General features: G+C 45.9%; 1 protein-coding gene across 1 annotated transcript in view; it reads right to left on the bottom strand.

Moving 5' to 3' along the window:
- Positions 1–11,570, bottom strand: part of ZNF469 (zinc finger protein 469) — a 225,809-nt gene extending 214,239 nt beyond the window's left edge. Inside the window, exon 1 of the mRNA XM_051805704.1 lies at positions 11,382–11,570. The gene's annotated coding sequence lies outside the window, so the exon portion shown is untranslated. The remainder of the gene's footprint in view (positions 1–11,381) is intronic.
- Positions 11,571–14,757: the final 3,187 nt, after the last annotated feature.

The following is a 14,757-nucleotide window of genomic DNA, read 5'->3' as shown; positions in this document are numbered from 1 at the left end:
ACTAAAATTACTGGAGTTTCAATCACTGCTATTTTATGGAATAGCACCTGGGAGAAGGTTTAACCCTCTGAACAAGCAATACCTTAAAAAAAAAAGGAAGTTTATTAGTTCTATTCTTTAGAGGAATATAACTGGATTATTAACAGCATTGGGGATTATTAAAAACTGCTGAAAACAAATTAAAAACTAATTCTGTTCTCACCATTTCCTGACTTCTTGTGCTTTTCCCAACCTGGAGTGTGAGGTGCTGCAGAAGAGTGGATGAGGCATATTATGGAAAGGTGTTTCAAGTGTCTTCCCTGCCACTGACAACTCAAATTTTCCATTTCTGCTTAATTCCTTTTCTTGTCCACAAATTTTGGAGAGGGAAACAGCGGAAACTCCCAGAGCCACAGGAAAAGGGGTTAGATTTCCCCCTCTCACCTCCTAATTTGCATGAAATACCCCTTTTTATGTATAAAATAGTTTTTATAAAATAGAAAAGATGAGAAATCCAAGCTCTTGTGAGCAAGGAAAAGTGATCAGTAGGAAGAGACTCAGCAAATTAACTCCTTCTTGTTAGAGCAGAAACTTGTCATTAAACCTGGGATTAAACAACATTAAGTACAAGAAGCCCAATATCAAACTTGAGCAAAAAAAAGGAGAAAAATTAACACCCAGCCCTGGTGTTGCTCCTTCCCACCCTGTCCTTTATGGTGTTGTCAACTTACACAAATGACATCATTAGTAAAGCACTAATTACTTCTCTTGCAAGATGCAAACAAACCCAGGCTCCTCTTCCATCCAGGATGGTAGAGAGAGAGTACACAATGGAGAAAAGATTCCTCTGCTCACCCTGCCTTTATGAAATCCCTCTGCACATCCCTGGGAACTCCCTTGCAGGAGATATTCATTCTCCAAAGGTAATTTCACATTCTGTGGCAGTTCCAAAGTTTTTCTAAAAGATGTGACATAAAATCAACTAACCTTGAACCCCTGTGGGCTGAGAGCTCAGGTCACTCCACAGATCTCTCCCTCCTGAAGGAGTTTCCTGCAGGAAATCTTTTTTTCCCAGCCGAAGAACCAAACTGCCTGAGAAGGACCAGAATGGGTTTGGGTGTTAACATGGCTTTGCTGGGACAAAGCTCCACCTCAGACATTAAAATAAAGAAAGAGGGGTTTAGAAACAATTAGAATCAGGTGATTTCTATTAAATTCTACAGGATTTTCCTGGCTGTTGTTTTCAAGATGTGCAGGATCTCCCGAGCCTGGACACGCAGGTGCCCAGAGTTTGGTGAGCACAGAAACCTCCTTAACAACCCACAGGTGCAAACACTCTGCCATCTCTACATGATTGCTTTTCACCTCTTTGCATTCACCAAAACAAGGTTTTGCAGCAAAGATGCCATTCCTTGTGAAATGTCCCATCTGTGGGATCTGGAGAGCAGGAGATGTCGCTTTTCCCCCGTGGCTTTCACAGCCCCTGTGACGGTAACACAAAAAGACACCACAGTCTGTGCTGGCAGGTGGATCTGCAGCTCCATATGGAAAACTATGGGAGCATCAGGTGTTCCCAGGATATAGAATGTGAGAGGATGGAAAATTCACACTCTCCAATTATTTTCTTTATAAAATCCAAGTCACCTAGAGTTGAGTGAAAATGATCCCAGGCCCTTTGCTGCTGTCTGGAAGAGGATGCTGTGTGGTTTTCCTCTTCTTCTGTAGAGAATAAAGGGAAGGATTGGCTTTGCCTCCAGTCAAGTGTAAAGTCCCTGTGATGTCTGGAAATAAGGATTAACAGAATTCCTTAGGGAGGAAAAGATGAATTCCCCAAGCTCACCACTCCACTCTCCTCCTCCCTTGTGCTTTTCTCACTCACAAACCTTTCCAGGCAGGAGCTTGAGGGAGCAAATTTAGGGAGTCCTGAGCCAGACCCCAGTGACAGCATAAAATGCTACACCAAAGTGACTCTCCCAGCCTTGTTTTCTGGCCTGAGGCCACTGAAGCAGCTGGAAGATGTTTATTTACCAGGATAATTATGAATTTAGTAAGGTAAAAGAGATGGCAAAGGCAGGAAGCCCCAGGCCAGCTTGGGGAGGGGGAGATGGGTCTTGGGGGGGACCCCCAGCAGGGGCAAAGCACTGAGAGCTTGGGCTCTCCCCTGGCATGGGGGATGATCTGCTGCCAAACTGCCTTCACAACATAAGCCCTACAAACCAAAATATACAGTGCAATTAAGGTGCACTTTGGGAAAACAAAGCTCTGCTTGGGGGGCACTGGAAGATCAGCCAGGAAAAGCCACGTTTGGAGCTGCAGGAGGCTGCCAGGACAAAACCGAGCATTATTTAGTAGCCAAAGAAGTCTTTTCCTTTCTTTTCTGTGCTTATAAAGATTACAAAGCTCAGTCTGCAGAATGCTGGGAGGATCAGAGAGTTAACCCAGGTCACTTCTTGGACTTTGTTAATGGTCTTGCAAATGTTAACTATTGGACTTGATGATCTTAGAGGTCTTTTCCACCCTAAATAACTCCATATTAACACACACACTATTTTTTGTATGAGGTATGTCCTGGTGAAAGCCCCTCCCATGACTCTGGGGGCAGATGAGCAGCAGTGTCACCACATCCAGGCCTGGAGGGAACAGCAAGGACGAGAACTGCCACTTCCAGAATCCCTTTAGTTCTAGAAATCAAGAGATGCAAGGCTCAGTCTAAAGTGCACCAGTGCCAGCTAATAAAGAACTGGTTTCCATCTTTCCAAGGGTCCCAAAAAGCTGGAGAACTGGATAAAAGCCAGGAATGACTCCTCCATCCTGGAGTTACTTATTATAACCTCTGCTGAAAGAAGTGTAATGTAGCCACTCATGTGGCTCCATCCAGGGACAAAGTGGGGGATAATCCAGCAGAACTGGGGTGGAGCCTTCATCTCCCTGCTCTCCCATCCATTTTCCTGTTCTTTCAGCACCCACATCCCTGTGTGGGATCTGCTTTGATCATTTAGTTTTTTACTGTGTAATCACCAATAATAATTTCTCCCCACGAGGACTATCAGGAATGTTTGCAAAGTGATTTCCCACCCCTGGGAGACCCTGCAACTGGATACCTCGTGTGCTAACCCCCGGATTTTCTCCACTCCAGTATATCCAGGGGCCCGAGGCCTCAAGGAAATTAACAATCCAAACAAATTCTGCTGGGGTTTAAAAGATGAATTCTTTTAATAACACTGCACTTAGGTTGGATTCTGGGCTGGAGACAGCTCTCTGCAAAATCAGGCAAAACAGCCCAAAGAAAGAGGGGTTTGACCAAACCTCAGCTCAACTTTCACGTAGTTTTCTGCCCTCCTTCCCTTGCAGTGCTGATTAACCAGATTATTTATGTCCAAGCACGAGTTCAGTCACTTTTCCTTCTCCAGAAGCTTGTTCTTTCCACGAGTTCCAGAGAAAAATGAAAGTGACGATTAAAAATAGAAGAAAAAAAACAAATAAATTTGCTATCTCCAATGGCTTTTGCTTCTGGCACTTCCAGAGCTGTTCCTTGTTTTGTTTGCTTGATTTCTTGCCTTTCTGTCTCCCTCTTCTCAAGAATGAACTGCAAAGGTCAGACACTACCACGCTCTGAGTGTCTCCTGCAGCAAGAGCTGCTCTCAGATCTTGGCAGACACAGACACCAGACAGTTCCTTGAGCGAGGTCACAGTCCAGGCTCGGGAAGATCCTCCCAGAGCAGCACGGCGGGAGCAGGACATGGGAGCCCTGAGTCACAGGCTGGGAGCTGCTCTGGCCCAGCTGGGTGTGAGATGCTCAGTTCCCAGGGAAGGGGCACATCCAGGGGAAAATAAATTTGCAAAGTGTCCGTGGTGGGAGAGGAAAGGAGCTCAGCTGCTCCACAGAGAGAGGGAACCACATAAAACAGTTCATGGGCGAGGAAGAAGTTTCTGAACTGAGAATCCCAGAAGCAGAAAAACACAGAGTCACAGAATTCTTTAGGTAGGAAAAGCCCTCCCAGATCATCGAGCCCAACCTGTGCCTGATCCCCACCCTGTCACCCAGCCCAGAGCACTGAGTGCCACATCCAGTCCTTCTTTGGACACCTTTCAGGGATGAGGACTCCACCACCTCCCTGGGCAGCCCCTTCCAGTGCCTGACCACTGTTTCCATGAAGAAATTCTTCCTGCCCTGGGTCTTGCTGGGGAAGGGGAGGTTCAGCCATCATTGCTGGAGTCCTTTAGAGCATCCAGTGTGTTTTATCTCCAGATGGATCCCAACCATAGAATCATGGAATGGTTTGGGTTGGAAGGACCTTAAAGATCATCTCATTCCATGCTCTGCCATGAGAACCTTCTACCACAGAATCACAGAATATCCTGAGTTGTAAGGGATCCATCAGGATCATCCAGTCCAACTCCTGGCCCTGCACAGGACACCCAACAATCCCACCCTGTCCCTGAGAGTGTTGTCCAAACGCTCCTTGACCTCAGTCACTGAACAGTTAAATTAAAACTTGTGTCACAGGCCATGGTTCCACAGTGTCACATCCCCCTTTCCCAGCTGTGGAGGGTGAGAACTTGCAGGAGCAGCACAGGTTTGTCTCCAGTCAGCTAGAAGTGAAGCACAGCTCCAACCTGGTCCCAAAGTGGAAGCAGATGGTTGCTCAGGGCTGCCAGCCCACCCTGCTTCTCTGCTGAAGGTCACTCCTACCCCAAAGCACTTCTCCCCTCTCCAGGGCTCCCAAAGTTCCAAAAGCTAAAAGAAACCAGCTACCCCTGCCCCGGGCTCTCTGCTTTGGTCTCAGCCTGGCACAGATCCTGGAGCAGCAGTTTGGGATCTTCTAGGAAAGGAAAAAGCTGTTGCTGTCAGATCCAGCTCCTTCCCAGCTCTCCACGATGAAGTGACAGCTGCTTACACAGCCCAGGTTCTCATTGCTGTGGTTTATCCCCAAATTCCCACACTGGTCCTTCAAGGTCTGTGAAGGAGAAAACCTTGGCACTGTCTCTGCTGGCTTTTCTGAATTTCAGTTTTTCTAGGTGAAAAAATATTTTAAAAACTCGTTTCAAAACCCCTGCACTGCAAAGTGCTGCTGTGAGGGACCAGTGTGACTCTGGGCTGCACAGGCCAGCAAAGGGGTTGGCTCCAAAGTTCAGGATCTGCTCAGCAGCTTGAGATCAGCCAAGGTAAGAGTTGTCCCAGTGGCAGTAAAGAGCCCCCCAGTTTGGTTCCTCCATCACTGTCTATATCACAGCCAAGCCCCAAATGGAACTGGTGGCAGAAGACTTACACCTGAAGATGCCAACATTTTGTATTAGGAGGCTGAGGGGACCTTCTCACTCTCTACAACTCCCTGACAGGAGGGGAGAGCCAGGTGGGGGCTGGGTTCTGCTCCCACGGAACAAGGGACAGGACAAGAAGAAATGCCTCAAGCTGTGCCAGGGGAGATTCAGGTGGAGTATAAGGGAAAATTTCTTCATAGAAAGGGCGTAAAGCATTGGAACAGGCTGCCCAGGGCAGTGGTGGAGTCCCCATCCCTGGAGGTGTTCCAAAAACATGTGGATGTGGCACTTGAGGATGTGGTTAGTGGTGACCATGGTGGTGGTGGATTGATGGTTGGACTTGATCTTAAAGTTCTTTTCCAACCTTAATGACTCTTAAATTGTCTCTGTGTCACATCTTCCCATGGCCAAATGCCTCACTGGGAAGGAGGAAGATGGGAGTTCTGGGAACCATGTGCAGTGTGGAAGGGACTGGTTTTGGTGGCCCTTGCAGGGCCACAGAGAGGGGGGAATTCCATGCTCTGGGAAGGTGATGACCACAGATGTCAATGCTGGGAGCCCTGGGAAGGACGTGTCTCCATAGGACAGAACAGCTCTGTGTGTCCCATGTCCTGCCATGGCCCTTCCCATGGAAAAGGATCCTCAGCAGGAGCTGAAATCCAAACTGGTGTTGAGGAATTACAAAACGTAGGGAAACACTTCCCATTTTGTTAACGAGTAAAACAGGACCATGGAATGAAGATAAGGGGGAATTCAGCTGAATTCATTAGACTGTTAATTGAGTGGAAGCTTTCGCAGCTTGAAGTGAAAAACTGTTCTGGGAACACATGAAATCAAACCAAACCAAACCAAACTGGAAGTAGATTGCAGGAACCAGCTTTATCTTAATAAGTGAATGGACTAGACCAGACCTAGAAGGGCTTAGACGATCTGATAATGATGAGAAGAGACACGAAAATCGTGGAAACAGTGAATTTTGAGGCCTGTACTTCATCCTTTGCCCTGTTAAAGAGTGCACATGGTGAGCTACTGCTGCAAGTAGCTAAAACTAAGCTTAAAACACTGGGAGGAGTTGACTGAGTGTAGTTGGTCTTGGCTTCACTTCCCTGCCATAAAAACAAGTGAATTTAAAACACAGGATGAAAAGAGGGAGCAACAAGTGCAAAAGAAATAGCGATTTCTGTGCATTTGCTGTTTATAGCAGGGAATGAGTCAGTCTGTCCCAGCAGCTTCCAGGAGGACCCTGCTCAGGCCTCCAGCAAATCCCCACCTGGAAACTGGAAAAAGCCTCTGTACATTGGATATAAATAGACATTTTCCAGACATATGAGGACAAGAGCTCAGACTTGCTGGACAGACATCGCCCCACACTGTACAACTGCCACCAGGTTTTATTATCATTACTTAAAATCTGACCTTATTTATGGCAAATGTGAAGAACTCAAATCACGGAAGAAAGGGAAGAGGTTGGAATGTTTATATACTACAGGGTTCTTTATTCCATGCATTTCCCTGGGTTGGTTACTTCAGTTGGTTACTGAAGGTTTCCCTGTTCCCCCTCCCAGAAATCACGGAGCTGGATAAAAGGATAATGTTCATCTGTCCCAGAGATAGACTCTGCCTGATGTGGAGCCCATCAGAATTAACATCCCAGGAAGGCTGAAGGCCAGGACAGGCTGACTTGGTGCCCAGTGATGATGATGATCACTCCAGTTGGAGTCTTGTTTCTCCCATGGGAGTTTTCCCGGGCACTGCCATCTATTGTGACCTTTTATCCCAACATTTGTGCCTTCCACAATCAATACAAGGACAGTGCTACTTCCAGGTTTCTCTAGTCCATGCGGGACCATGGCTGAGGAGGACTACTTCTTCCCTGGATCGAAGAAAACATGGCTGATGGAATGAAAAGCCAGCTGCTATTGCACACCAAGAGTGAGCCAAGCATGGAGATCCTTGCTGAGCTCCCACGGAAACCCCTCAGCTGCAGCCTCCTCACAAAGGGACTCGTTATCCATAAAACTGAGCTTCCAAAAACAGCTACAGGAGTTCTGGGCTTTCCCTAAAAAATACAAGGGATTCCTGGGGTGTCAGTGATCCTGCAGGGCCTGCAGCTGCTCCCTGGATAAGCCATGAGCTGGGAAGGTCACACATGGAATATTTGGAACAAGGTGCCGTGCTGGAGGGAGGCCATGTGATGAACAATTCCAAAGGGTTGGGAGCACATTTGCAGGAGCACTGACTGTGACTGCTGCACATGCAAGATGGTGTCTCATGGCCTTGGTAGCTTTGATCCATCTTTGGTTCTGGGATTATTTATTTGGCTCTGTGAAACTACTTTACCAAAAGGTAATCCTGAGGGGATTACATTTTCCTGTGGGAAAAGCCTTGGCAGAGCTGGAATCCACTAGAAGTGAATCAAATAGAAAGAGTCAGTCATCTGAGGAGCAGCTGAGGGAGCTGGGGGGGCTCAGCCTGGAGAACAGCAGGCTCAAGGGGGACCTTCTCGCTCTCTGCAACTCCCTGACAGGAGGTTGAAGCCATATAACAAGGGACAGGACAAGAGGAAAGGGCGTCAAGCTGTGCCAGGGGAGGTTCAGGTCAAAAATCAGGAAGAATTTCTTCATGGAAAGGGTTGTCAAGCACTGAACAATTTTTTAAAGCATTATGGAGCCAGCAAGAGGAGCACAAAGCATAAAGAAATGAGGTAAAACTCAGGGTTTGGTGCAGAAAGCTCAGCTTGGCTGCTGGCACCAAGAGAGGCCATTTGTGAACCACAGAGCAAGCAAAAAGTCAACAGATCTGTTGTACTCACAGCTTACTACAAGAAAAAATTCAGTGTAGGCAAAAATTGCAAGAATATGTTCAAAAGAAACATTTTCCATTACCTACAGAGAAAGACATTTTTGGAGAGATGTCTCAGGCCAAATGTATTTCTGTGCTTGAGGCATCAGCTGCTCTGGCAGGTGCCCTGAGAAAACAAAGTGCTCTTGTGGGCATCCAACGCTGAGAGACACTCTTCTCTGCCTGGCACTTGGGCTGAGTTCAGCCCCAGAGGTGTCTGACAGGAAAATACAACTCTTTTGGGTTGGGGTAGCCAGGAGGGTTCCAAAGTCTACAGAGCTGGTGCTTCCAACTGGGCAAAATCTGCAGGAAAGCCATGACAGAGAGCTCCAAGTCCTTGGAAAGAGCTGGAGCTGCTCAGCTAAAGCTGAATTCCACAGAGTGGAAATAAAGGAAAGATATGAGGCAGAGAAAAGTTTGGCAAGTGTCCCCCGCTGCCAGGAAAGAGGAGGAAATTCAAGGATTTCCTGGAATGATGATGTGCAAGCAAAGCTGCCCAACTTCAGCTGCTCAAAGCAGCAACCTGAGGGTGCTACTGACCCAGGGAAAAAGGAGGACCCATCCCTGGAAGGGTTCAAGGCCAGGCTGGACAGGGCTTGGAGCAAACTGGTCTGGTGGAAGGTGTCCCTGGATGGGGTTGAAGGAGATGAGCTTTAAGGTCCCTTACAACACAAACCAGTCCCTCCTTGAGGAAAAGAGGGGTTATCTGTGACAATCCCACACCGTGAACACGATATGGATCCATAAACATGATGTGGATCCTTGAACATGACCAGGGTCAGTGAACACAACCATTGCTGCTGCCAAAAAGGTCCAACAAGGCCTTGTTGGGTCCTGCCCTTGGGTCACAACAACCCCCTGCAGTGCTCCAGGCTGGGGGAAGAGTGGCTGGAAAGCTGGAAAAGGCCCTGAGGGTGCTGGTGACAGTGGAGGGACATGAGCCCAGGTGAGCCCACGTGGCTGATTTTTGCTCAGAATGGCACCTGAAAGAGTCCTTGCTGAAGGGCTCAGTCACCTGCAGCAAAACCAGGGTCTGGAGTTTCCTTTCTGACTTGCTCCTCTTTCACCACAGCAGTGGGCTGGTATAAAATGCCAAAACAGAGAAGGACCTACTGAAAAACAGCCCCAGAGCCAGAACCTCCTTTAGATGTTTTTATTTTGTTACTACTGTTGTCGTGTTGGGCAAGTGAAGGGGACTGGGAGCAGGGACACCTTTGAGAGGCACCTTCCAGAAGCAGTTGGACATGGCTGTGGTGCTGCCCACATGCTCACATGTTCCTCAACCAGCATGAAGCCCTGAAAACAACAGGGCTCTGCTAAAATCTGCTCCAAGTCCTCACTGACCAGCTCAGCTCCCGATTCTGCTGGTGCTTCTTAAAGCCAGAGACTAGAAAACATCATCCCTGGGAACGACATGGTAGGAAGAGAAATTTTAGAGGGCCTGTGTGGCCTCCAAGTATTTTGTTGATAAGGACTTGGCAGGTTGAAGTTGTAAGAAAGGTTTTATTTCAACAGATTAGTTGGTTTGATGTGCTCTGCAGGGCCCAGGAAAATTTTTAAAGCAGAGTAAAAACCAGAACAAGGTTTCTGATCTGTAACCTTGAGTCTTGGTTTTATTCATGTGGTAACTCCAAGCTAATTATGCTTAATCTTAGCCTAATTATAATGAAAATACAAACAACACTGTTTATGCATTAATGATCAAAGGCTCTGACCTGGGGACAAGTGAAACTCATGGATGAATTACTATCTGTATCCTACAGATAGTGGTAGGTGCTGAACAAGGAAGAAAGGATGGTCCAAGGCTCCAACAGACAAAAGGACCATGAACACATAAGGGCTGGAAGGGACTAAAGGGCAAGAAGTTTGCAGAGAAATTTTGTTCCTGCCAAGTGCAAGAAGGGGGAAGGAAAAGATCTTAAATGAGCAGCAGGATCTGGGATGAGGAAAGGCCAAGAAGGACAGTGAAAGTCCAGAAAAGTTTTTGATATGCTGGAGAAGCAAAAGCCAGAGGAGAGGAAGTTTGTGAATGGATCTGATTTGGGCAAGAGGTAGCATTAACCAAGGCCAAGAGCAAAGGATGTTGTGTTAATGGGGCTGTGGTGAGATAACAACTTGGCCAAGAGCTGGGAGGAAGAAAAGGTTGGATCCTTATGGCTGCAAACACTCGGGGCAGGAACAGGAAAACAGGAAGATGTTCATTGGCCAGAAAGAGAAGGAAAATCTCTCCCCACCACCTGAACTGTATCAGCTGAGACAAGTCCCCTCAGGAGACTTGCCTTCCCCTCCCACATTGTGCAGCTTCCTCCTTTAACTCTGCTCCCTCCCCAGCTCTCTATTATCATTTGGATTCTGTCTGTCCTTCTGCACAGGACCTGACCCAGGCAAACAGGGCTTGTCAACCCGCCCGCCTCCACGGGGCTTTTGATGTCTGGAGCACAGACAGGCTGCTGAAATTTATGGTTTCCAAGGAAGACTGAGAGAGGGAGAAATTTATGTTAGGAAAATGTGACTGTCATCTTCGTTTATCTCCCGGGTTTGTAATGGAAAACAGGCATTTTACAAACACATCCACACAAAGCCCAGCGTGAGACGGTCTCTGAACTCCAACTTAACCAAGAACCAGCCCAGAAAGCCTGGCAATAATAATGGTAATAATGCAATAAATCACACCCCAGCTGCAACATCACATCCCCATCACCTGGCTAGGGAGAAAGCCCCCTGTAGAGAAGCAAGGCAGTAGCATTTCTTTCCTCTCCCATCCTTCATTCTGGATCAATCAGGAAGACTTTGGATCCTTCAGACTGACCACAAACACTCCCCAGTCTTTATATATCACACAGGCAGCAAATAAAGTGTAGAGCTACTAAGATTTCCTAAAGATCCTTCAAAGTTCAAGAAAGCCCATCCTCAACACGTGGGTTACCTGGAAACCTTCAGCTGCAGGAGGAGAGCAGCTCAAGCTGGAAGCAGTTAAGCCATTCAAAGAGAAATGCTCAAATTTGTATATTAAATACAGACAAATCTGCACTCCCGCTAAATGTTTGTTTGCAGTCCTTGGCAACTCCTTTGGACTTTTGAATTTACAGCAGGAAACAACAGAGATTCTGCTTCAAACATCCCCATTCCTGGGGGCTGTTTCCAAGGGAACCTGCGACTTGCATTTAGGTAAAAGAGCATCTATTTGATCTGGCACCAAATAATCCCAATTCACCTCAATTTCTGCAGTTCACACCCAACCATTTCAAAGTATTTAAACCATTTGCAAGCATTTAGCCAGGAAGTTTTTCCATACTCACCCTGGAGGAAGTGGTGGCACTACTGATCTATGTCCTGCCCTACATTAACTGTGGCTGTGGAGTTATTTATGTGCTTTTCCTGACTTCCTCTGCCACAGGAGTTGGTTGCAGAGCTGCAGGATTACGTCTGCATCTCTGAATCCTCCTTTCTCAGCTGGAAAGTCTCAAGTTCCAAGCTGGGATTCCCTCTCCACCCCCTTCTCATGGACTTAACCCTCCTTCTGCTGGAAGTGTCTCGTCAACACCACCAAAACCTTGGGTACAAAAGGAAGTGGGAAGGCAGCAGTTTATGAGGAAACCCCCATATTTTCTTAGATGCTCCCTGCTTATTAACTCTGTGCTGTAAAACAGCTCTTATTAATTATGATATTTTTAATTATAGACCCTCAAAAAACAGTCCCAAGGGATTAGGAATTTCAAAGCTTTTTAAATTGTTTTTGCCTTGAATTCTTTTTCTTAGCATTTTGATCAGCCCACTCCTCCTGCCTCGGTTCCCAGGTCACCCAGACATTTGCTGTCATCCACAAACAAGGTCTGTGCACAAGAACCCACCACTTCTCTGTTTCACTGGTCCCAAAAAAAGCACTTTTAGTCCAATTTAACACTCACACATTGAGAACTTCAGACAAGAACATCTGAGCAAGTGACAGACAACCCCTGACACCCTTCCTGATGCACTTGGTACCTCCATATGGGCATCTGTTTTCAGCTCAACACCACGGAGCAGCCTTCTAGGAGAGGGTATTCCCAACATTTCCCTAATTTAGGAACAATTTCTTCACCAAAAGGGTTGTTCAGCCCTGGCACAGCTGCCCAGGGCAGTGGTGGAGTGCCCATCCCTGAGGGGTTTAAAAGCCATGCTGATGTGGCCCTTGGGGACATGGGTTAGTGGTGGCCTTGGCAGTGCTGGGGGAATGGTTGGTCTCCATGGTCTTAGAGGGCTTTTCCAACCTACATGATTCTATGAATTTAGGGTATTTCATATATTATTGGGTTGTGCTTTCTGGCACAGGAACAGAACAGAGGGAATATTCCCTGATAAATGGATCCAGTGACTGTGGCCTGTGTGGATCCATCTCTGGGAACCTGGTGAAGCTGCAGACTGTGGGAACCAGGGGCATCCCCTGGGATAACCCCTGCACTCCTATCACAGTGTGCCAGGCTGCCACAGATCCCAGCACATTCCCATTCCTGTCCCAAGGCACGTGGGGCTGCATTTGGGGCCAGTCAGGAGCAGAAGGTACCTAAAGGTGAAGAATCCACCACTCAACACTTGGCTTGGTCATCAATCCTCCTCCACACACCGTCAAACCCTCTGCCTCATTTTCCCACCTGGATTTACTGGCTTAACATTCCTGCAATTCCCCCCTTGCCCAAACTGAAGCTCTTTCCCAGCCAGTGTTTTCTCCCCAAGAGTCCAATCCAGGGCTTTTAAACCTTACCCTCGACTTACCCAAACCTGCACATTGATCAGAGATTTAGAGCCAAGAGCCTGAGGCAGCTCAAATCCAAGGACACACTTCTTCCAGGCTCCTTTCTGTGTAGCACAGAGCTGGGATTCCCAGCTCCACACTGGGAATAACACAGGGAAAATCCAAAATAAAAGCAAAACCACACACAGAAAACCTGCCTCAAAATGTTCAGCCACTCAGTATCCATGAGGTTTTATCAGTGCCAAGTCAGCTGCATTTGCTCAAAGATTCAGCAGGAAAACTGTCACTCCATGCAAAGACATTCCAAGTTTTCTAAGGGAATATTCCTACAAAGTTGATTTTCTGGCAGAAAAATGAATGCCTTCCACTTTTTACAAAAAGGAAAACAATTCTTTTCACTCATACCAAGGTGCACTCAGCCCTTTGCCACACAAGAAAATTCCCATGACAACGTAGGAAAATGTCAGAGGGGGAAAGTGTGGAGATGGACTATTTATTTTTCTAAAATTACTATTTATTTTTCTAAAATTCTGAGACAGAACCTGCCAGAGAAGCTCCTGCTTTCATTCTAATGGTCAATTTAACGAAACTCAGAGGAATTTCAGGCACAACCCAAACCAGATGTAAATCCCCCCAGATGTTTACAAACTATTTAAAAACACAGTAAGGGATAAACAAAATTTAAACTAAAAAAAGATGAAAATAACCCCAAATCTCCCCCTTGCCCCTGCCTACCTCCAGAGCTGCTGTTCCTGGGATAAACTGGGATATTTTTGGCACTATTGTGTGAACTTCTCCCTGGGAACCACCACGTTTCACTGCAGAGAGGAGGGAAAGGCAACCTGAGCATGTGGAAAAGGAGGAATCAGAGCAAAGCACCAAAATGCTCCTCTTTTTTTCCTTGGATTCCTCACTCCTCTTTTAGGAACATTTGGGGTTTTTTAAATTTCTTTTGCTGAGGAGGCAGGAGCCCATTAGAGCAGGGGGATTAAGAGAGTTGAAGGAGGATTGAGTAATAAAATTGCTGTTAAATAACAGGAATTATGCAAGGCACATGCATCCAAGGAGAGCACGGCATTCCGGGATGGGACACGGAGCTGAGCCTCACAAATCCCACCAGTGGGGCTGATTAAAGCATTCCCAGTTGGGATGAGCGGAGAAGGGCCAGCCCAAGAGGTCTGTGACAGGAATTTTAGGGAGAAAGGGCATCAAATAATGAGTTTAGCCATGGTCAACCTAAACTGGGAGTCAGCAGAATTCCCAGGAGCAGCTGCTGGGATTCACCTGGCACTGGCAAAAAGAGGTTTCATTTTGCTGCCACGAGGGAACAGCAGGGAAAAATCTGGTTATTCAGTGAAAATGTTATTAATTAACAGCAAACACTGACTTTCCAACTGGGGCATTTTTGGTAACTAAGCCCAGTAAAAGAGCATCTTCCTGTGCACAAAGTTAAGGTCTAAAATGGCTTGATTTTTCCTGTTAAGTGCAATTTAGAATCCAGCAGACCAAGGGTTTAAAAAAAAATAAATAAATAAATATAATACTTGCATTGTATACATTATGCATATATTAATAGATAATATTTATTGTATAAAAATATGTGATATATTTATTTTATATATTATATAACTATATATTTGTATTGATGTAATATACGCTATAAATACTAAATGTAGTATTTATAACATAGTATTTATAATGTATAATATATAATACCCATAGTATATATAAAATATATGAGATATATAGGATATATATAAATATGTATATAAACAATATAGTATATATAAATTATATGTGTATATATCATATATAAAATATATTATATGATTAAGTATATAATTTTATATAATATATATAAAAAATAACTAACTAACTAACTAACTAAATATATCAAGCAAGCTGAAATGCACCTTTCAGCTACTCAAATGGTGCTGGGCAGC

The sequence above is a fragment of the Manacus candei genome, unplaced genomic scaffold (assembly GCF_025592945.1).
Source record: "Manacus candei isolate 608988 ecotype Guabito, Panama unplaced genomic scaffold, ASM2559294v1 h1tg000065l, whole genome shotgun sequence".
Lineage (NCBI taxonomy): Eukaryota > Metazoa > Chordata > Aves > Passeriformes > Pipridae > Manacus > Manacus candei.
This window is presented reverse-complemented; position numbering and strand designations above follow the sequence as displayed.